This window comes from Peromyscus californicus, unplaced genomic scaffold (genome assembly GCF_007827085.1).
Source record: "Peromyscus californicus insignis strain IS unplaced genomic scaffold, ASM782708v3 Scaffold_4__1_contigs__length_199733344, whole genome shotgun sequence".
Taxonomy (NCBI): Eukaryota; Metazoa; Chordata; class Mammalia; order Rodentia; family Cricetidae; genus Peromyscus; species Peromyscus californicus.
The window spans coordinates 32,903,659-32,926,710 of record NW_026294562.1 but is presented as its reverse complement, the minus strand read 5'-3'; positions in this window follow the sequence as shown (position 1 = coordinate 32,926,710).

The window sequence follows — 23,052 nt, the reverse complement described above, 5'->3', positions numbered from 1 at the left end:
TGCAGAGCGAGCTTCAGGACGGGCTCCAAAGCTACACAGAGAAACCCTGTCTCGAAAAAAAAAACCCAAAATAAATAAATGGCCATATTGGAAAGGAAGACAAAGACTCAATGACCCCCACAAGTCCATCTTCAGGGTCCTAACCTGAGAGTAAGGTTTAAATAGAAGCTGAGAGATATGCAGACTAAGCAGTCCAGCCAAGGGGTGATCCCACCCATCACTGTCTCAGCTCCAACTCTTTCCCGCATGGTCATCTGACAAGTTGTAAATCTCCAAGAGGCAAATTACTCCTCGGGCTGCCCTCCAATGCTTTCTTCTTCCAGTTAGTGGGTCTGTTGTTTGAATAGTCTGACAGCCAAAGAAAGGGGCACACCTGTTTAAAAATCAATGTGCAGAGAGTGAGAGACCGTGGAGCACTCAGTCCTAAATGGTATGTCTTCATCAAACTCCTCCTCTCAGGGCTCGGGGAACTGTGTGGAAGAAGAGGTAGAAAGATTGTAGAAAGACCCAGCGGGGACGGGGGATATCAAGGAAAGAGTGTCTTCCAGACACAACAGGACTTACAGAGACTGTGGCAGCGTGCACAAGGCCAGATGGGGTCCCAGCACTGAGAAGGGAATCAGACACAAGCTCCCATCCTCAACCAAGAAGCTCTCTCCAATGGATAACCACTCACACAGGAAAAATTTGTTTCTTCAAGGGAGTCTCACTGGGTGTGCAAACCACACTTAAGGGCGGGCTCCATGCCCGGCAGCAGATGGCCAACGTAAGATGAACTCAAAGGTATTTTTGGAGATTTTTTTCATCTCATATTATCTTGCTCAGGTATTTTTTATTTTACTGGTCTTTTGCTTATACATTATGGTTTCCAATTTTGTGTTTTTATGGGTTGTGCGTGCATGTGTGTGTGTGTGTGTGTGTGTGTGTGTATGTGTGTGATGTGTATGTGTCTGCGTGTGTGTGTGTGTTTCTCAGGCTCCTTCTTTGTTTTGTTTTACTCTTGTTTACTTGTGTGTTAGTTTTCTTAAGAGTGTTATAGTTGGAAGGGTGGAGAGGTGGGGGTGATCTGGGAGGAGATAAGGGAGGGGACACCATGGTCAGAATGTAACATATAAAAAAGTTTTAATAAAAGTGTTTTAATTTATTGTTGTGTATGTGTGTGTCTGAGTATGTGCATGGATGTTTACCACCTGAGTGCAGGAGCTCACAGAGGTCTGAAGAGATGCCAGATCCCCTGGAGCTGGAGTTACAGAGGGTTGTGAGCTACCATGTAAGTGCTAGGAACTGAACCCAGATCCTCTCCAAGAGCAGTAAGTGCTCTTAACCCCTGAGCAATCCTCCAACCTAAAGAGATAACACGTGTTTCTTTAGAATATCTTAGTTTCTGCCAGGAAGACTGGTTATTTTACCAAAAAAGAAAGGGAAAAAGTTCCCTAGCAAGTGTTTGTTGTTTTACATTTTTTCTTTAGTTATATTTATTTATGGGTTTGTGTGTCAAGCTCCAATTCTTTTTTTTTTAATGTGACTTACGTGTATGAGTGTTTTGCCTGTGTGTATATATGTCTGTTCTCCATGTCCATGACCGGTGTCTGGATCCTGTGGAACTAAAGTTACAGACAGTTGAGGGTCACCACACAGATGCTTCAAGTCGAATCTGTGTTCTCTGAAAGAGCATCAAGTGTTCTTTACTGCCGAGCCATCTCTCCAACCATTGAAGCTGGGGTTCTTGACTCTGCTACAGAAAAGAATTTCAGGAAGAGCCAGGAGGGAGCAGAATTGAAGTTTGTTAAGAAGGGATTGTAAAATAGCTCAAGCATGGAGGTTGAAAGAAAAAGAGGCACTTAGGGGAAGGTTAGCACACCCCCAAGTGTGGGCAGGGCTTCTCAAAAGAAAACCTAGCTAAAAACTCTTTGTAATATCCATATATATGATTTTGGTGGCTTCTAGAGTTATGCCTGAAAAGATTGGTTAAGACAGGAAATGATGTCTCACACCTGTAATCTAAGAGCTGGGAAAGCCGAGACAGGAGGATTACTACTGGTTCAAAGCCAATACTAGGGCTCTGTAATGAGTCCCAGAACAGCCTGGGTCACAGAGTGAGACTCTTTTTGTCTCAAAAAACAAAACAGAAACAACAGACTGGGGAGATGAGTTGGCTCATCTGGGAAATGTCGCGCCACCAAGCCTGGTGACCCAGGTTTGATCCTGGGAACCCATGTGGGAGAAGGAGAGAACCAAATTCTGCAAGTTGTCCTGTGACCTCCACTTACACACACACACACACACACACACTAAATTAATACATAAATAAATAAATGCAAGAAAAGTAATAACCATGTTTCCCAGGGGTTGAACTCAATACTCACTCCACTTTGATTTTCAAGTTTCGTCTGTTCCAGGGCTGGACCACTCACACGATTTCCTGCTTCGCCGCCAGTATGAATGTCACAATGAGGTCTATGGTCGAGAGCACTAGTTTATAGCTGATCCCATCAAACATCCCATAATCTCTCCACATTTAAATTTTTTTTATTTTAAAATATTTTTAGGTTTGTTTTTTCAGATTCATTTATTTTACATATATGAATGTTTTGCTTGTATGTATTGCAAGAACAGCAAGTGCTCTCAACTGTTGAGGCTTCTCTCCAGCTCCCCTCTCCACTTTTCAAACTACTTTATGTAGACGAGTTTTTAAGCAGTCTTATTAAATAAAGAACATGGAGTCAAATATAGGGGTGAAAGTCTTAGAGATCAGGGAAATAGTGAGAACCACCAACCACCTTACCTCACCAGCTCTGCAGCTCCCAAAAGTGAGCTACTTCCTGTCTACCTGCACCTTTATTGCCTTGCTGTTCTGCCCTCTCATTGGCTCTTAGCCCAGCTACCTCACTTCCTTGTCACTGCCTGTCTGTACAGACCTCCAGGTCTCTATGGTTGGTACTGGGATTAAAGGCATGTGTCACCACGCTTGGCTCTGTTCCCAGTGTGACCTTGAACACATAGAGACCTTGCCAGCCAAGTGATCGGATTAAGGGCATGTGCTACCACTGCCTGATTTTTGTGTTAATGGCTTGCTATTTCCTCTGATCTCCAGACAAACTTTATTTATTAACACACAAATAAAATATCACCACAACTTTATCACTCCATTCAAATTTGAGACTGCACTTAAAAGGTGAGAGACCATCAGGTGGTGGTGGTGAATTCCTTTAATCCTAGCACTCAGGAGGCAGAGGCAAGCAGCTCTCTGTGCATTCAAGATCAGCCTGGTCTACAGAGCAAGTTCCAGGACATCCAGAGCTGTTACACAGAGAAACCCTGCCTCAGGAAGAAGAGAAGTGTGGAGGGAGAGGGAGAGGGGAAGGAGAGAGGGAGGAGGAGGGAGAGGGAGAGGAGAGGGAGAAGGAGAAGCAAACATCTTTTTTGTTGTTGTTGCTTTTGTTAAAATACCATGTCTTGCCAATAAAACTTCTTGCTGAGAGAAAGGGGCTATTGGCTACCAGTGTGGGCATGGTCAGGAAATGAATCCATTGTATCCGTAGGAGAAGGGTACTATGCCCCCTTTCCAGAGCAGGCATCCCTCCAATTATGCCAGTCTTCTCCCTGTCCATTGCTTGGTGGTTTTCTGACTTTATCCTTTGCTCACCTTCATTCTGTTTTAAAAATAATGGCTTTATACACTTATACAAGTATTCGATCCTATCCACCCACCACTACATCTCTCCAACTCCCCATATGCCCACTATGTCTCCTCTCCAGCTTCGTTGTTATTAATCCTGAGCCCATGTCGTGCCGCCCATTCAGACGTGGTGTGAAGCCGCCATCCATTGGGGTGTGAGCACTCTACCAGCAGCCCTGTGACCAAAGGAGAGTGACCCCTCCTCCCTTAGCAGCCATCAATTTCCAGGAGCTCCTCCACCAAGGGTGGCATTTTGACAAGTGTAGTAGGCCTTGTACAGGTAAACACAGGTGAAGTGATGCGTTCTTTCTGGTTTTAAGACAAGATCTTACATGACAGCTGAGGCTAGCCTAAAACTTACTATATATTGTAGACTGGGCTTGAATGATCAACAATCCTCCGGTCTCAGTCTCTCAAGTACTGAGATTACATACACAAGGCATCATCACATAAGAGAAGACACAGCTTCTCTTCATTCTCAGCACATCACACTGAGGGGCATCTTAAAGGCCCCTGGCTCTAACCTACCCATTTGACCCCATTGTTTTCCTGAGTACCGAGGTCATAATATGAACTTGGACGTGTGTTTTAAAATGTGTGGTAAATCACGTTACTTTCTCACACTCCTAGAAAATTAAATTTGTGCAGACAAATCATGTGTACGTAATACAGAGAACATGCACCTGCAGGAGAAATGTGTGTGTGTGTGTGTGTGTGTGTGTGTGTGTGTGTGTGTGTGTGTGTGTGTTGGCTGTGAAGGAGCTCACCTATGAAGAGGAGACAGCAGAAACAAGAAGCAGAAAGAAGGTGAAGCTGAGGAAGAGTGAAATCAAAGATGTCCTTCCTACAATCCCACTTCCGATGCAAAGCACCACAGTGTTGGGTAACTACAAATCCACTCGCCGGTCACATTCCCCCAGTCCTCTCGAAGGCCTGGTGGACTCCATGAAAGGCCCCTGCTTGAACCGCTTTTGAGAACGGTGGTGGCCTTTGTTGTTGTTTGTCCTTATTTTTTGTTCATTTTATTTCTTTGCCTGCTGAGGGCTGGGATTACCATGCGCTGCCATGCTGGGAAGTTTCTCATGGCTCTTGAGGTTTACTTGGAGCTCATGATTAACTTCTTCTGGAGTCTCTGGGACTGCTCTGTTCTCATGGGAGGGCTGGTTGAAGAGAAGAGGACAGGTGCCTTTATGGCCAGCATTGTTCTAACAATGAAGAGAAGCAATGATGAGGAAAACATACCCAGAGCCAGATGATCCTCTCTCATTCATTGCCCGACCTTCAATTGTCTGTCCGCTGGGCATCAGTTTCCCTACTTATAAAATGGCAGTGATGAGGGTGCCTCCCTCCTCGGGCTGTGAGTGTGAAATGGCGGATATGTTCAAAGCAGTTGGGACTGTCCGGCAGTGTTTACACCTTGGCAGAGCTCGACCTCTGCTTCAGCTTTTCTTCTCAGGAATGACTGCAAGCAGCAGTTCCGTGATAGGATGTGCCACCACGGCTCTGTGTGACGGTGGTTGGAAAAAGAGGTCGGAGGCAGGAGGATATGGGCAGGGACAAGCTGACCTTTGGTTTCTGGGAGGAAGTAGAGAAACTGCCTGACCTCTGGTTTGAAGGTCCAGGCATTTAATCTCCTTCCTCCATTTGTGAGTGAAGAACCAAAGCACCCCCATTTCAAGCAAGCGCCTCACCCCAGCTGGAAACAGGCCTGAGTTTCAAAATTCTCAGAGCTGCTGACATAGGTCCCAGGACAAAGTCAGGATGTTTGAAGAGCCATCTGGTAGCAACTGATTAACCACAGAATGTCCCAATGCCGGAGATGGTCAAAGTACAAAGTCAGGATGTTTGAAGGACTATCTGGTAACAATTGATTAACCACAGAATGCTCCAATGCCAGATGTAATCTATAAAGTTTGACAAACAACCGGTTAAAACTACGAAGTAAGATAACACAGAAATTCTGAAAAGCCCCTAAAACTTGAGCCAAGTTTTGCACCCGTACTTGCACCCCTAAATGATGTAACCTTATGGTTTCTGCCTTTAAAAACTGAGCTTGCAGAGGGGCGGGCACCTCCTCTAGCCTCCACTGTGTCTGGGGTGCTCGACCGAGGTCCCTGCCGTGGCTTGAATTGCTTTGATAAACCTTGCTTTTGCATTTCGGTGAGTTCGTGTCTCTGGTGGTCTCTTCGGGGGGTCTCGCGCCCAAGGCACAACAGTGAGAAGAACCAGGCCAAGCTGACCTGGCCTTGATACTGTCATTCCACAGCCATGTCCTCCCTTGTTGATCTTATCTATTCCTACACTTCAGCCTGTAGAAGTCAATGCAGCTTCCAGTCACCACTCCTGTTTGTGACCTGACATCCTGGCCTCGTTTGCCAAAGATGCTCAGAACCCACCCACCCCCACCCCCTGAGAAATAAGAGAATAAGGAGAGTTTGGGGCCTGGAGAAATTCATCCCAAACTTGGTTGGAGTATAATACTCTAGACATTGAACCCTTAAAAGGTTTCTCAAAAGTCACATGACATTTTTCAGTCAATTAAATTTCCCTAGCTTGTCTTCCCAGACATTTTTCAGTCAATTAAATTTCCCTAGCCAGTCTTCCCAGAGAAGGCAGAAAAAGAAAAAAAAAAATGTAGGGCCCTGGAGGCCTGACAAGATAAGTTGGTTCTCGTCCTCAGTCTGGAAAAAACAACAACAACAAAAAAAATGTTGACCCTGTTAAGAACACATTTAAAACCCACGAGCAGGGACAGCCACTAAACATTTGCTCACCACAAACTGGCCACCAGCCTGAATGCCTTCCCACAGCCACACCCTGAGCTGCTGCAACAGCCAAGCCTTATCGGTGGCATCACACCAGCTGTCAGGTCCATGTCCCACAGGTGTCTGTCCAGATAGAGTAGACCAGGGGTCAGAGGCAGTTGTGAAATATTTTCTCAGGCACCAGTCAGAGGCAAGCCAAAGAGTCATGAATTGAAGCGGCTTACACCATTCAGTTGTTCCCAGACAAGGAAAGCCCTGTCAGGCGTTAGAAACACTTGTAGGGTCTGTATTAACTGAAAGAGAAAGGTGTCCACAATGTACGTGTTATTAGCTCACTAACGTGAGTTTTAACATGATGGCACTTATTTAGAAGTACATTTCTATGGATGTGTCCAGAGAGGCACAGAGAACCATGCTCACCAAAACTCAGAGAATAATTATCTATAGGTTTACTCCTTAGGGAATATTTACTATCTTTTTTGTAATTTACTTTTTTTGTATCTTAAAATAATTTTTACAGTGATACATTGTGTCATTTTGTGCCCAGAAAAAAACTAAACTTTAAAATTTAAAATTTGAATTAAGTAAATGAACTAAATCACTCATATTTGAGAGATTGTGACTTGGGTTGGTTGCCCTGTAAGACTATATATTTCTTTTTTTTTCCCACCTGTTTCTTTGAGAAAGGGTTTCTCTGTATATAACAGCTCTAGCTATCCTGCAATTTGCTTTGTATAGCAGGCTGGCCTTGAACTCACAGAGATCTGCCTGCCTCTGCCTTCTAAATGCTGGGATTAAAGGTGTGCGCCACTGCTGCCCAGCCCTGTAAGACTAAAACAACATTTATAGAGTCCTTCATGTTGCCAGCGAAACCTGGCCTGAGGACCTTCTGGAATCATCTCATGTTATCGGTACAACAGCCCCAGGAAGCAAGTCTTTCATGATCTTCATTTGACAGATGGTGAGATGGGCAGTGAGCGAAGAAGTCATTTGTCTAGCATCGCTGCCTGGTAAGGGGTGAAATAGAAACCCATCTGGTCAGAGGCCTGCTTCCAAATCGGCAGCCACAACTGTGTCATTGGTTTGCAGTATCCGTTTGCCTGTTCTGCTTCATGGGGCATGGAAGGGACTGAGCGCTGAGCAGGAACCAGGACAGTCATCGGGTGGGGAAAAGGCAGAAATGGAGGCTGTGTATTCAAACTGCTGTTCCTGGGGGCTCTTGGGGCCCAGCTGGCCACCTGTTTCCTCAGCTTCTCCCAGATTTGCTTGCTCCTTTGTTAGCTGAGGGCATCTTCTTAGGCACTCCGTTTAGAACTGATCAGTTGCTATTGGTGCCTACCTGGTAGCTACTTATGCTGGGCCACTTCAGTCCCCTACCGTCACCACTAACACCTTGTCCCAGGTCAAGGTGCAGCAGAGGAAGCCCCATGTGAGCGAAGTCCTAAGTGAATGTGTATTTTAACATGGGCACAGCCTGTCAAGGACTCCAAATCCAACTGGCCCATGGGAAATCAGCAAGACTTTCCTCAGGAGTCCAAGGATGGGTGTTTAAGGACAAGTGATCAATGAGTGCAAAGACTGGTAACTGCAGCTTCCTCCTCCTGGATGTTTACATTCTGAGACTGCCCACCTACAGAGGCCTCCTCCCTGCTAGCCCCTCCCGCTGCCCTGTACCTCATAAACATGCTGAGGTTCCCTGTTGTAGCCACAGTGGTAAATTAGAGAGCCCCACCTGATTCCCAGCTCCACTGTCTGTGTGTCTGTCCTTTCTTCATCCCCTCGCTGCCCCTAGCCAGGGTCCTGGGACCTAAGCTGAGTCCAACTCCACACTGAGAGACTCAGACCCCAGGGTCTCCAGGTCGGCAAGTCGTCAGAGGCGGCTGGGAGATGAGCATTCTGTGTCCTTCACCACCCTGTGATGACTCTGTTCATTTGGGCACAAGGTCCTGAGGCTGCTGACACGGTACCTCATGAGCCTCTGCAACCCCAGTCTCTACAAAAGAAGATTCGGGAAATGAGCGTCCTCTGTTGAGCAAATAATTGAATTGTGGAGTAGCAGATAAAGTAGCATTTGTGAATCAGCCTTTCAGGTTTTTCAAATTTTCTCTTTTCCATACCTGACTCAGAGTTCAGACACCAAGATGTTGCTGATTTTTAACATGTCACTTAAACCAGAGGGGCCAGTAGGCCCTGCTTTATTCTAGACACTCAAGTGAAGAAATTCTGAATATGTTATAAACTATAATCCACAAAGCCCTACGTCGTGGGCCAGGGCTCTGAGCATTCAGGCCACACAGCTAGGAGACTGACTGGCTCCTGCTGGGAGCGGTCTACTCTAATTTCCACACTGCCTCGTCCTCTAGAGTTGCATAGCTTTGAAGGATAGGCTGCCATTTAACTCTGCTACCTACGTCCAGGAGAGAGCAGTTTACATTGAAGTACCATCCCGCTCCTGCATTGCTGAGTTGGAGATTGCCACGTGAGCTTGTCTTAGAAGGCCGACAGAAGTCGCGTCTTCAAGTCTGGTAGCCTCACCTTCCTTGTCTCCCTTGGATGCAGTGATTGCTGTGGACATCCATCGCATGAGCTCCCTAACACCGAGCCACCAAATTAGCTGCTCCACAGCCACCTGAGAACCTTCGAGAACTGCAGACTCCTGAGGCTCAGCCACAGTGTCTGGGTAGTACCCTGGCACCTCTGTGCATTCCAGATTCCCTGAGGGGATTCTGGAGAGCAGCCAAACGCCACTAACTTGAACCGTTTACGGAGCCACCGTGGACTTGAGAGCTAAGTATGAGTCAGCTGCCCTCTCCGCCACCTTTGGCTGCATTTGAAGAGGTAATCATCGCTTCACTTTTCCTTTTTTAGCTGAACTGAAACCTAAGAGTCACTGGGAGAATCTAATTCCATTCACCTGAGTGCAAATCTAAACGGCTCCTCTGCTTGACCCCAGCCCTTTATCCACTTCCAGGTCTAAAGGCTAAGGGATATGGACCCAGGCAGCCGGAACCGTATTCCCTTCTCAGTTTGGTTCCCGGAACATGTCATAGCCCTGGCTAGCCCTGGTGAGGGAAACTCTGGGGAGATGGCTGGCTCTGAGGGTCCTTCAGTCCCCAGATTGACTCTCAGCCCTGAAGTCTTTCTCTTGCTCCTCAGGCCTGGCCCAGCGTGGTGCTGGAGGTTGGGGGCTCCTCTGCAGCTCTGTCTGATCTCCTTGAATAAAAACTCATAAATACACACAGACATCCACACAAAACTGAGGCTGTGAGCACAACCCGGACTGTGGAAGGGATTAGGATGAGGACCGGGGCGCTAGCCAAGCCAATCTTCCCTTCCCAGCTGCTACTGCTTAGTCTCTCGAATAGAGGCAGGTGAAGGGGGGGGAGGGGGGGGAGAGGGAGACTCGCTCATTATGAGGGGTGCTAACAGTGGGCACAGGAGCTGTTTCCTGGTTCTTCTCACTCTATAACCGCCATGAGGTGACACAATTCATTGAAATGTTTATTTTTTAAAGTTGCCACCAGCTGTCGGTCAAACTCTCCTAACCTGGTGAGTGGAGACCTTCATCATCTCCCAACCTAAGCTCATCATTTCCAGGCCTCTTGTTACGACTCAGCCTAGTCTCGTGTTTTCTATTGACTCTTGGGATGTGATTCACATACAACACAGTTCATCCATGTAAATGGTTTTACTGTTATGCACAGAATAGTGTGATCTATACTACAGTCAAATTGCAAACATTTTCATCCCCAAATGAAACTATGTACTCTTTAGCAGTCCCCCATGATGCTTTCCTTATTAAGCAATCACTCAGTATTCTCTGTCTCTATGTGAATTTATGTACTCTGGGTGCTTCATGGGTATGGAATTATATGACATGTGGTCTTTAGTGCCCAGTTTCTTTGTCATAGAATGCTTTAAAAGAATATCATACTGTGTCCATACCATACTATATCATATCATCACATCACATGTCAGTGTGTCATTTATTCTGAGGACTGAATTACAGTCCATCGTATAGAACACGGTGTTTGGTACTATTTCTGTGTTTAGGTTATTTCCACTTTGACTCTGAATAATGCTGCAGTGGACATTGACGTAGACCGTGTGTGGCTGTATATTTTCACTTCTCTTGTCACGTATACATTGCTATGAGTAGACACTAGGTCCTAAGGGACTTATGATTTGAGGAACTGACCGAGTCAGTCCTATTTAAAGTCCAATCCTATATCTTTTCAACTCACACTTACTCCCAGAACAAGCTAAGCTTCTAGCTTTCCTGCCTCGGAGCAGAAGAGAGACACGGCCATCTTAGTCTGTTTCCATCCACTCTTAGTGACCTTGGAGCCCTATGTCCCTGTGCCCCGGGAGCTCCTTCCTTCTGCCATGTTGCAGTGGGTATTGAGGTTTTGTAGTTCCTGTGGTCCAGGCCTGGGAGCAAAGGTGTTCCCATTTCCTTAATCCCTGTGAACAACCGCAACTCCCTTTACAAGCATGGCAGGGTGGCAGACCTCCCCGCTTCAGAAACGTCAGGCAGCAAGTCTTTGCAGCACACTGTCAGACTTCAGGGCAGTGCATCCAGCACCCCATCCTCTGTCCAGGAATGGGGGGACAGAGGACGACACAAGTCCTTTCTAGGCTCCTAGAAGCTTCTATCTGTCACATGAGTCCCCTCCTCTATTCTCCATTGTTGAAGGCCAGGCGGCAAGTTCCATCTCTTCTCCCTGACTTCCTGCTCGACCTCTGACCCCTGCTCCTGAGACACCTTCTGGAGGAAGCAGCTCTGACAGGAGGAGTTCAGTGACTTGCCTTTTAGCCAGGAGCCACGGCCTTAGTTATTTTCTGTTCGCCATGCGGGTGTGGTGGAGTTGGAGCAGGAAAGCACTTCCCTAGCGCCCGGCACCAAGCCCGCCACTTAGAATACACCTCCCTTAGCTTTTGGAGTCCTTGCCAGTGGACGAGCCAGATCTGGACTCTGGTGTAGCTTGAGTTTTCCTGCCTGGCCCACAGTCAGGGCAAATCTCTCTCACCCGCCAGTCCCACAGCTGCTCAGACCCGACCAAGTAAACACAGAGACTTATATTGGTTACAAACTGTATGGCCGTGGCAGGCTTCTTGCTAACTGTTCTTACAGCTTAAATTAATCCATTTCCATTAATCTATACCTTGCCACATGGCTCGTGGCTTACCGGCATCTTCACATGCTGTTTGTCATCATGGCGGCTGGCAGTGTCTCTCTCACCCAGCTTCCTGTTCTCTCAATTCTCCTCTCTGTTAGTCCCACCTATACTTCCTGCCTGGCCACTGACCAATCAGTGATTTATTCATTGACCAATCAGCAACACATTTGACATACAGACCATCCCACAGCACTCTGGTCCTGAAAGGAACATCTCAGCTGCTTTAGACAGAGCGTTAGCCTACGCCTCTCCTCCCTCACCTCAAGATCATCGGGCCTCCCTCAGAGGAGAACTTGGAATTCCGAGTTAGTATGCATCCAGACTGGCCTCCAGTTCCTGGGCTGTAATACAAGAGGCAGGTTTTCAGGCAGATTTCCAGGTGTGAACCTCCGTCTTCTCTCTGTCCCCAGCTGCTTATGACCATCCTTCTACCCACAAGTCCCCATCTTCCAAAGGAGGCTAGCCTTGCTCCTTTCTATCACGTTCCAGATAAAACCCCCATCTGAATCTTGGTTCTGGACTTCGGGAAAGTTGAGAAGACAGTTCTAGAGTAGGTGCTGGCTCTTCACAGGTCTCATGGCTTCTCCAGCTCTTGCCCTTTGGTTATTTCTCCAAAGCCACTTTTTTTTTTTCATATTCATGCTATGTGCTTAGGCCAATCAGAGTAGGCAGGGTGGATAGATGATTTCAGAGCTGTGACTGTGCCAAGTCCCTGCCGTGTGACAGACACCATAACGTAACGGACACATCTGTGTCATTTTGTTAGGTGGCTTCAAGTTCCATACACTGAACAGCATTTCCATGACCGTACATTTAGAATAAAATGTCTTAGGGGAGGGCAGAAATGGTGTGGCATATCCTCTCTCTGTTCTGTACTAGCCAGATAAATGATATAATCTCTCTTACTTCTGCTTTTCTCTGTACAGAATGGAAGACTGTGCTAAGTTTTGTACATGGATGAGATCATTTTCATGCATATTATAATGGCATCTTTTTTTACCTAATTTGTCATTTTTTTATTACCAAGCATCCATACAATGTTGGAGGGGTCTAATCCCAATCTCTCTCTCCCTCTCCCTTCTCTCTCTGCCTGTTGGAGACCTCTGGGAACAAAGCAAAGAGCTTATGGGTGTTTCTAATTTAAGAACTTCACAGTTATGTGTTCTTTATTGAATAATTGAAAACATAGGAGCCGTTTGGGAAGTTCTTAAAATGTTTTCTTGTTCTTGTTCAGCAATCTAGTACTCTCCATTCTTTTTTTTTTTTTTAAGTTATTTCTGAGTATTTAAAAGAGTAATTCACATTCATAGCAGGCAGAAAATACCATATAACGGGGCGGGGGAGGGGAGGGCGACCGCAAACTGCAAAGCCACCCCACGTGTCTCCCCCACCCCCAGGAATGCTCTGTAGAGGCTCCAGTATCTGTCCTCTCTGACATTTTTCTAGACATACAGATTTACGAAGCAGGCCAGCGTGCCGAGACGCCAGCTTGAGTGGCTTTGGCTCTGCTCTGAAGAGACCTGGGCTTCCCCTGCCTCAGACCTGTCCAGAAATGACTGAGGACTGAGAGCTGAGTGGGCCCTGGAGCAAGTTCAGGAGGCCGGAAGAGTGGCTTACACATGCTTCACTCCTGGGGCTGGGCTGAGGATTCCATAGATGCTAAACTCCCAGAGCCACACTGAGAGTGTGCATCTTAGAGGCACGAGTGGGAGGCAGTCCTTAGAGGAAGGACTGAGGACTGCTTCCCAGACAGGGTCCTTATTATGGTCCCCCCTTTGTTTGTAGTTGAGGCAACCATTCCTTTCTGTAATCATTCCTTCTTACTCAAGGGAGAGAGTAAAGTAAATTTTTTTTTAACATTTAAAAAGCATGCAGACAAGTAAAGAAGAGCCCTGCCTTTTCAGAAGGAAACCCAGAGGTCAGAGAGACAGGGGGAGAGCAGAGAGCAAGACAACCCATGACCTGGCTGCCTGCAGACCTAAATCTCTGCCAGCCACCCCGCCCTCAGGCACAAGGAGAAGGTAACTGCCCCTACATCTGCTCTTACTTTGGTCTTTCTTCTTCTCACCTTGTTTAAATCTTGCCCTGCTCAGCTTCATAGAATGACAGGCTTGAGTTCAAATCCAGCCATGCACCTAGAAACCGTTGCTGTTCTTGGTCATTCCTTCTTGTGTGGAATGGGTTCAACAGTTTCTGGGTTAGAAGTGGCTTCGAGAATGAGATAAAATGCTATGGTCGGTTCATGCCCCTCAGTCACACCAACCTAGATGCTGTGGTGAGTTAGTGCCCCCCAGTCATATCCACCCAGTTGCTGTAGTAAGTTAGTGCCCCCTAGTCACACCCACCTAGATGCTGTGGTGAGTTAGCTCCCCACCCCCCACCTCCGATCATATCCTAGACCTAGAACTTCCGAATTTACTTGGAAACTGGAAATTAATATATAAAATTATTATGGATCAGAGTGAACACTAATCCAATGGCTGATGCCTTTATAAAAACAGGAAACACACTGAGATACACAAGGGATAAGCACTATATGAAGATAGGGAGTGATGCTATACATAGCAAGGGATGCTCAGGATTGCCAAGTGGCTACTTGGTGGGAAACAAAGACACTGGGAAGTGTTCTCATATTATTTATTTTCCTGTTTCTAAGTGTGTGTGTGTGTGTGTGTGTGTGTGTGTGTGTGTGTGTGTGTGTGTCCATGCACCTGCGTGCACGTATGTGGGCACACTTTTGTGTGGATGCCCATGAACTTGTGCTTATGACTGTGGAAGCCTGAGGTTGATGTTGGGAATCACCATCAATGGCTCTTCCATCTTACTCAATGAGGCAGGGTCTCTCATCCAAAGCCAGAGCTTGTGATATGACATCTCGACGCCAGCTTGCTGTGGGGATCCCCTGTTACATGTGGACCAGGGGCACAGCAAAGGACAGCTGACAGGGCCATTAGCTCCGGGGTGACTGGCAGGGGTGTGACTTGGGAGCAGCTACAGACAACGCAACGGTGCTGAAGGCAAAAGCGAAACTCGCTTGCAGGCAGCGTCCTCTAGTTCCTCAGAAACCTTTCTGACTGAATCACAACATCCCCCTTTTTTTTCTTCTTAACAGGAAAACAGAACTTCAAGGATCCCAACTGCATCTTTTTTTTCTGAATATCATCTCAAATGTGGGCATACTTCTATCTCACCCTCCTGTCTTACAATTAGAGAGAATCACTTGCTCTTCCCGACGTGGACAGTTTGGGTTGTTGGTGTCACGGGCGTTGTTGATGTCATTGGCTTCAAGGGAACCTGAGGCAAAGGGCTACTGTGAGATGCCTTTGCTTGGGGAGCTGTGCCACGTCCTGCTGTGAGTACGGAGGGCGATGCATTGAGAATGTCCCTTACTATCTTCCTTTGTGTAGGTGAGTCTGCCATGGTGGGAGACAATGAGCACACTTTTTCTTCAAGTCACATTCTGTCTGAGAAATTGTGCTTACAGTGAAATTTCTGTCTCCCAAACATCAAGGTTTCTCTCACTTTTCCCATTGTTTCTCATTCTTGTTCAACCTCTTTATGTGGCAAAGAACTTTCTGCATTAAAAAAAAAAAAAAAAAAAAGAAGTTTCACTGTAGAGAAAACTATTCTTGTTTTGGGTTTAAAAATTTTTTTATTAATATGGTTCAGTGGTTGGGGGTGTCATAGCACATGTGCTGAGGTCAAAGGGCAGTGTGGTGTACGTTCCATCTTCCTACCTTTACTTCATAGGAATGAAACTTGGGCGTGGAAGGCAAGCACCTTTACCACCAACCCGTCTCAACAGCCTCAGAAACTATTCTTCAGATCGCCTCCCTCAGAGCTTTTGAGGGTTAGCAGTTTAAAATTTTTCAAAATCTGTTTTTCTGTAACTGACATCTGTGGGTGATTATCCTTTTGAACAGCAGTCAGTATTCCCAGCTGGCCTGTGCTTACAAAGCAAGGCTCCAAGAGTACACTATTAGGGAGAGAATTTTTTTTAAATGATTATATTCCATGAACCTACACATTTTTCTTTATTTTTTAATATGAACTTATAATATAATTGCATCATTGCCCCTTCTTTTCCCTTTCTCAAAATCCTTCAGATACCCCTCCTTGCTCTCTTTCAAATTCAAGGCCTCTTTTTCATTAGTTATTGTTATAGGAATATATATATATATATATATATATATATATATATATATTTAGGAAAAAAATAAGTGTGTATATATATATATATATATATATATATATATATATATATATATACACACTTATTTTTTTCCTAAATACAGCCTGCTCAGTCTGTGTAATTTTACTCATATGTGTGTTTTCAGAGCCGACCATTTGGTATTGGGTAACCAATTGATGTGCCCTTCCCTGGGGAAGACTGTTTCTCCCAGTCTCCGCAGCCCTTAGTTGCTGTAGCTCGTTGTGTAGGGTTGAGGCCTTGTGGGTCTTCTCCTTTCTCCTTTGGCATGTTCATTGTCCTTACTCAGCTCCTATTTAGGCAGTCATGTTGCTGAGCCCTTATGGGCATAGATTCTGACATTTCTAGAGGATACAATCTCATAGCAAACCCTCTAACCCTCTGGCTCTCACAATCTTTCTGCCATCTTCTGTAGTGGTCCCTGAGCCTTAGATGCAGAATGTTTTGTAGACGGATCCTTTGGAACCGGTCTCCACAACTCTGCACTAACCACTATTTAATTTAAAAAAACATGATTGCAGCCTACTAATTAGCTTATTTTTTTCATATAAGATAATCAGAGGAGAGATAGCAAAATTAAGACTGCACTTATTGCTATTTATTGACCCACTTGAGAGGAAAGCTGTGACAGTGGATTCTTACATGATGAGACAGTGGTGAAGCTTGAGAGAGATTTCCTGTTACTCAAGACTTCTAACCTTGAAATTTTAGGACTCTGTAGAAGGAAATGACAGGTAAAAATTGCCAAAATGCAGAGTAAAACTATTCAGTGGGAGCAGCAATCAGTTGTATTGGGAGTCAAATGGCAGCTGACCTGCATGTTCTACAAGTTGCCTTTCAAGCTGAGGTCCCATGAGCGATGGACAGCATTGCTCTTGCAATGGAAAAGCTGGTCTATTTGTCTTCATTGCTTGAGCTCTTGCCATCAACTTGCTCGTCCTTGTATGATGCTTCTGGGGGTCTTCAGATTCCATCTGTGAGCCTTTCCATTGACTTGGAGTGCCTTGAGTTTCTCTGAGTTGTGGGTGCCTTGCACAGTGCCTGGCTGTGATGGATATTCCAGTTTGTCAACTTGACTACATACAGAATTAACTAAAACCCCCAAATGTAGGGATTTCTGCTTAAATTTGAAGTGAGAAGATCTACTTCTAATCTGGATTTTTTGTTTGTTTGTTTGTTTGTTTGTTTTGGTTTTTTTTTTTTCGAGACAGGGTTTCTCTGTGTAGCTTTGCACCTTTCCTGGAACTCGTTTTGGAGACCAGGCTGGCCTCGAACTCACAGAGATCCGCCTGCCTCTGCCTCCTGAGTGCTGGGATTAAAGGAGTACGCCACCACACCCGGCCCTAATCTGGATTTTTAAGGTGGGAAGACATACCTTTAATCCAGATCCAACCTGGGCCATGTCTTCTGCTGGAAGCCTTTATAAGGACATTGAAGAAGGAAGCTTTTGGTCTTTGCCTGTTTGTTCTTGCCTCTCTATCAAGTCCATTTCTTCACTTGCATTAGAGCTGATTTCTTCAGGATTACAGCATATACTGAAGACCAGCTCAGATATCCAGCCTCTTGGATGGAGCAAATATTGGATTCCTGGACTTTCCATTATATATATATTCTGGTACTCGAGAGAACCTTAATATACTGGCTGTGAGCACAGGAGCTCGCTAGATGCTATTGGATTGCTGTTTTAATTTATTCAGTAAAATGGTAGACAGACCACTAGAAATGAAATGGCATCTACAAGGGAAAGTTTGATGGTGATTTGAAAAGAAGATACTGGAAGTATCCCCAGATAGTGCTGAGGTACCATGCCCTGGGGTACCATGCTTCAGGCTTGATTAGCCTTCCAAGGCAGTTGGCAATGTGTTCTCTGACTAAGGCAGTTTCTTCAGTCGCCAATGTTAGCTGACATTTTCCTGTTGGAAATGACTTCTTTGTCTAGCCCTAACATGTTCTGGCCTTCAGACCCCAGTCATCCCTGCCACTTCTCTTTTTCTCACCTGTATGGTTGATCAGTTGCCAATTGTTTTGTCAACAGTTCCGTCAAGGGTCTTACAGTTTCTCCTTTCTCTTGCTTCCTTCTTCGGACTCTAAACAAAGACTTTATGATCAAACATCTAGAAGAAGACAAACGACCCTCTAACCGAGTGACCATCCTTCCCCCAGTTCTGTGCGCGCACACACACACCTGATTTAATCTTTTCCCACACTCTTTTGGCATTTTAACTACTTTTGGACGATGGACACTACAACCTCATTCTCACCTCTGCCTGGCACTGAGCATATGATTGTTTCAGTTTGAATTTCAGAAACCACTTTAGTCTGTTGGGTCCCCCCAGCTTTCCCGTGCATTTGCATTTCTGAGGCTTCGTGTCTCCACTTCCCAGGTGCCTACCCAAATTTTCCAGAGCTTTAAAAACCACTTCAAGGCCCCCATCCCTAGAAAGTCTCCCTATCTGTAGGCAGTTTACATGGAGCCCACCCTGTTACCACTCCTTTTATACCAGCTCCTACTTAAGTGTGACTTTTGACCTTCTAATCATGTAATAATGTCTTTAGCTTGCAAGAGTCTTTTCTTAAATGAATCGTACTACAAATTCTCCACAGTCTGATATAAAGACTCACAAAAGCCAATGTGTGTATTGGGGGGAGCTCAGTGTTCACTGAATGAAAAACTGAGATGCCGTTTGAACTTTACATATCTCATTAATTGAGATGAATAACAATTCAGGACTATGAGTTGTCAATGATGCCACAGATGATTTAAATATGACACAGTTACTCATATACCCATGAGAACAAGGTACTGGCTCTAAGACCTCCTACTATGTATGGAAACTGGCTGTTAACAAAAGCATCTGAGTCCAAGTAGATATAACACAATGTGGAGTGGCAGAATCTCAGGGCCAAACCTGCATTCTTATCTGAAAGGCACCAAATTCAAATTATTTTCAAACATTGCTAACTCCAGTTTTGGTCTTAAGTAGTTGATCTCAGAATCAGTAGTTAATTCAAACACTTTAATTTAGCCTACATGTCTGTTTAATCTAGATTTCATGGGCACTCTAGGCTGTGCCAGACACTTAGAGGATGTGAGAAACTAAACCAGATAAAACTGGCAATGTTTAGTAAAAGTGAAGTGATACACAAACATAACCTGATCATCTCTTGGCCTTTTGGCTAAGACCAAGACATCCAGGATCTGTTATATGGTCACTATTATACCAAGGAACAATCTAGGATTCTTGAGATATCTTCAGAGTGTCTGTGCTTGGGTTGTTCAAAGATTGAGGAGAATTTCTCAAGCTTGTTGGCTGTGTCTTATGTTCTGTAATAAGAGCTTGGCACTCAGTAAATATTTTGAATAAAATAAAGAAGAAAAGCTTTTCTAAATTTCTGTAACACCACAAACTTAATTTCTTTCATTGCTACTTGGTCAGATGGCAGAAATGGCAAGAAACTAAACCTATGACAACCACGAAGTGAAACTGTCCACTATGACCTTTGAGCCCCTTACAAGTTCTTCTTAGAAAAGTTTTCATCAACTTACAGAAGTTGTCTTGATTTCTCTGGAAAAATATGACTTCCTGATACAATCGAATAAACTGATCTAAGCACTTCTTGTGTAGAAATAATGAGAAAAGGAGCTAAAATTCTACCAGGGAGCCAGGTATATTGGCTCATGCCTATAATCCCAGCACTCCGATAGTAAAGAAGGAAAAAGCTAGCCTGGGCTACATAAAACTCTCTCTTCAAAAACTGAATAGTGATGATAATATTATTAATAGCTATACTAGGGAGAAAGTTGAATACAGACTATTGAAAATAAGACAAATAAGGAACACACTATAATAATATATGCTTAGAAAGCCCAGGGGAGGTTCCTCAGAGTAGGTGGGCCTGTAAGTCATATAAGCTAGAGAGACTTCTACTAGATGAACGATTAGTGGGTTGATAAAATGAATGGGCAGACGTAAAGCCATGCAATTTCTAAGCCTAAGGTTGTCTGTCACCTTAGAAGGGATAACAGCAGTAAATTTAAAGAATGGTTTATCATTTACAACGTGTCATCTGAGTACCCACAGGTATTTCTGTTCACTTCCTGAGGTTTGACCAAGAGATTCAGGGGTTAGTGAGCCTGATAATTTCTAGCATCCACCACATCACAGTATAATTAAGATAAAAATGGATGCACAACAAGAATAGATAGATGGTGGGGTACTGACTTATAAAACACAAGTGAATTTCAGAAAGGAGACTAGAAAGATGGACTGGTCACCTGAACATTTCATTTATCCGTATCATCACTGCATTCATGCAGCTGAAGGAGTGGATGCCCTGTAAACGATGAGTTTATTAATTTTGTCTGTGCATTCATTCCATACATCCTCCAGACTCTCCATTAATTCTATACATCCTCCAGACTCTCCCTTCATTCCATGCATTCTCTAAACTCTCCATTCATTCCATACATCCCCCAGACTCTCCATTCATTCCATACACCTTTCAAACTCTCCATTCATTCCATGCATTCTCTAAACTCTCCATTCATTCCATACATCCTCCAGACTCTCCATTCATTCCATACATCCTCCAGACTCTCCATTCATTCCATACATCCCCCAGACTCTCCATTCATTCCATACATCTTTCAAACTCTCCATTCATTCCATACATTCTCCAGACTCTCCACTCACTCCATATATCCTCTAAACTCTCAATTCATTTCATGCATCCTCCAGACTCTCCATTCATTCCATACATTCTCCAGACTCTACATTAATTCCATGCATCCTCCAGACTCTCCATTCATTCCATGCATCCTCCAGACTCTCCAGACCCTGCTTGCCTGACTATAAAAGAATCCATTCTTCCTTCACTTCATTGTACTTGACGTTTGCTTCCCTAACTATAAAGGCTCTAAGGACCTGTTCACTTAGAAAATATGGTCCTCACAAAGAATTCAGAAGACAAAGGGCTTATTTGCATTGAGTAGAGTTTTGAGACAAGTTGATAAGGGAAGGGCTTAAGGTACCTGTGCTGACAACCTTGTAAGAACCTTCCACCAATGAAAACTCTTGCTTCAACGTGGGCCTTTGTCTTCAGCAAGTCCTTAGGATGATGATTGTCTACCTGTTACTAACTAGCTCATCCCATTGTGGCCTTAACTAATAGGAAGTTCTTCCTAAAGTGTCTGTTTATCTAAAAGAGAAAGGGTCCAACTAGGAGCCAGACTCCTGAGGGAATGATCATGCTTATGAGCAGAAATTTATCGTCTATTCAACAAAATTCTGAGACCTAAATAAATGCAAAAAGCTTTAGTTATAACAGGAAAGAGTGAAGTAAAATCACTTGACATACCAGTAATGAGCTACATGCTAGTATTAGAGGTAAGTAATGAGCTACATGCTAGCATTAGAGGTGAGTAATGAGCTACATGCTAGCATTAGAGGTGAGTAATGAGCTACATGCTAGCATTAGAGATGAGTAATGAGCTATATACTAGCATTAGAGGTAAGTAATGAGCTACACGCTAGCCTTCAGATACGCTCAAGATACAGGGAACTGTGTAAGGCAGTTAGGAAAGGTTTGTGTTGAATGTAGTAGAATATAAGGCCTTTTAACAAGACATGTATGATGCTATATCAATCTTTAAAAACTCATGAACTGAGGTAGAGTAAAACAAATGCTTTACAAAGTAAAATGAGATTGGCATTTTCACAACCACCATGAGGTTCTGTCCATGGAAAGGGCATGGGTTATTATGTGACTGAGGAGGCAAGAGAAGCCAGGGCAGGAAAGGCATTAAAGACTGTCCCAAGGAAAACTTGACTCCATAAACAATAGCACTTAGGCTTTAAAAGAATCACTCTGGCTGTTGAATTGAGCATCAGATGTCAAATGGTGAGATTAGGGTCTTAGAGTCCTATTATCAGAAAGTTGTAGAATCATCACAAGAGGTGATAATGGCTCCAACTGATATGGAATCCTGGGGCTGGTGAGAAGTGACTAGGTTCTGAGTATTTGTGAAGAGAGAGCTTATAGGATGAGTTGATGAATCAGAAGTCAAATGGGAGAAGAAAAGAGTGAAGAATGATTCCAGGATTGATATCCTCTGCCTCAACAAGGCTGGTAGAGAGGGAGCCAGGACGAAAGGAGGAATCAGTGGTGAGGAAGATGTGCTGGGGAACCAGAGAAGTGATGAGGGTCTGAATTATGGTGATGCCAATGGACAGCAGAAAGGAAAGGGATCATCTAAGATGTGTGGCAGATGTGGAAGTAAGAGGATTAGAGGAAAGTATGAAATTACTCCTAAGATTCTGGCATGAAATGGTTGCTATTATTATTATTATTATTATTATTATTATTATTATTATTATTACTATTGAATGATAGGAACAAAAGCACAAAGCTTTTATAAGTTGTCCAAAGTATTAGAGGCTAATAATTTGTAACCTCAGAATTTGATTGCTTATGTGTCTGGTTTTAGAGTCTGTGTTCTTATGCATTGCATGGGTCACATCTTCCCTGGAAGCAAAATTAATAGGCTGGAAAGTCCCTCAGCTTTGCAAGGAGGCAATGTACCAGGAAAGTCCTGTTAGATGACCCAGAAGAAAGAGAAGCTTGGCCAGAGGCGAGTGGCCAGGAGTTCTTCCTGTTACTAGAACTCTGCTGTGTGCCATCCTTTCATGTTCTAAAATAAGAACAGTGGCAAGTGCCAGGCCCACTGCCATGCATGAAGACAATAACTTTTCAGGTTATGCGTGCATTTTGATGAGCAGATGGCCACGGTTGGGTTCAGCTAAGGTACATCACAAATAGTAAGCCCTGAGTATTACCTGTGTGATGTGGCCCTTCCTGAAATAAGCACAAGGAAACAATGACTGTGGACTCATACATCCTTGGAGATACTGCTCTGTTTTTCTCCTCCTTTGTGCCACATTCTTTTCTTTTTTAAGATTAATTTGTATTATTTTAAATTGTGTGTGTGTGTGTGTGTGTGTGTGTGTGTGTGTGTGCGCGCGCACTCGAGTGTGCACATGAGCATAGGTGCCCACAGAGACCAGAGGTGTCAGATCCTCTGAAGCTGGAGTTATAGGCAGTTGTGAGCTGAAGCCATTTAATGTGGGCACTGGGAATTGAGCTCAGATCCTCTGCAAGGGCAAGGCGCACTGTTGACTGCTGAGCTGTCTCTCCGGCTCCCCTTGTGCCGTATTCCAC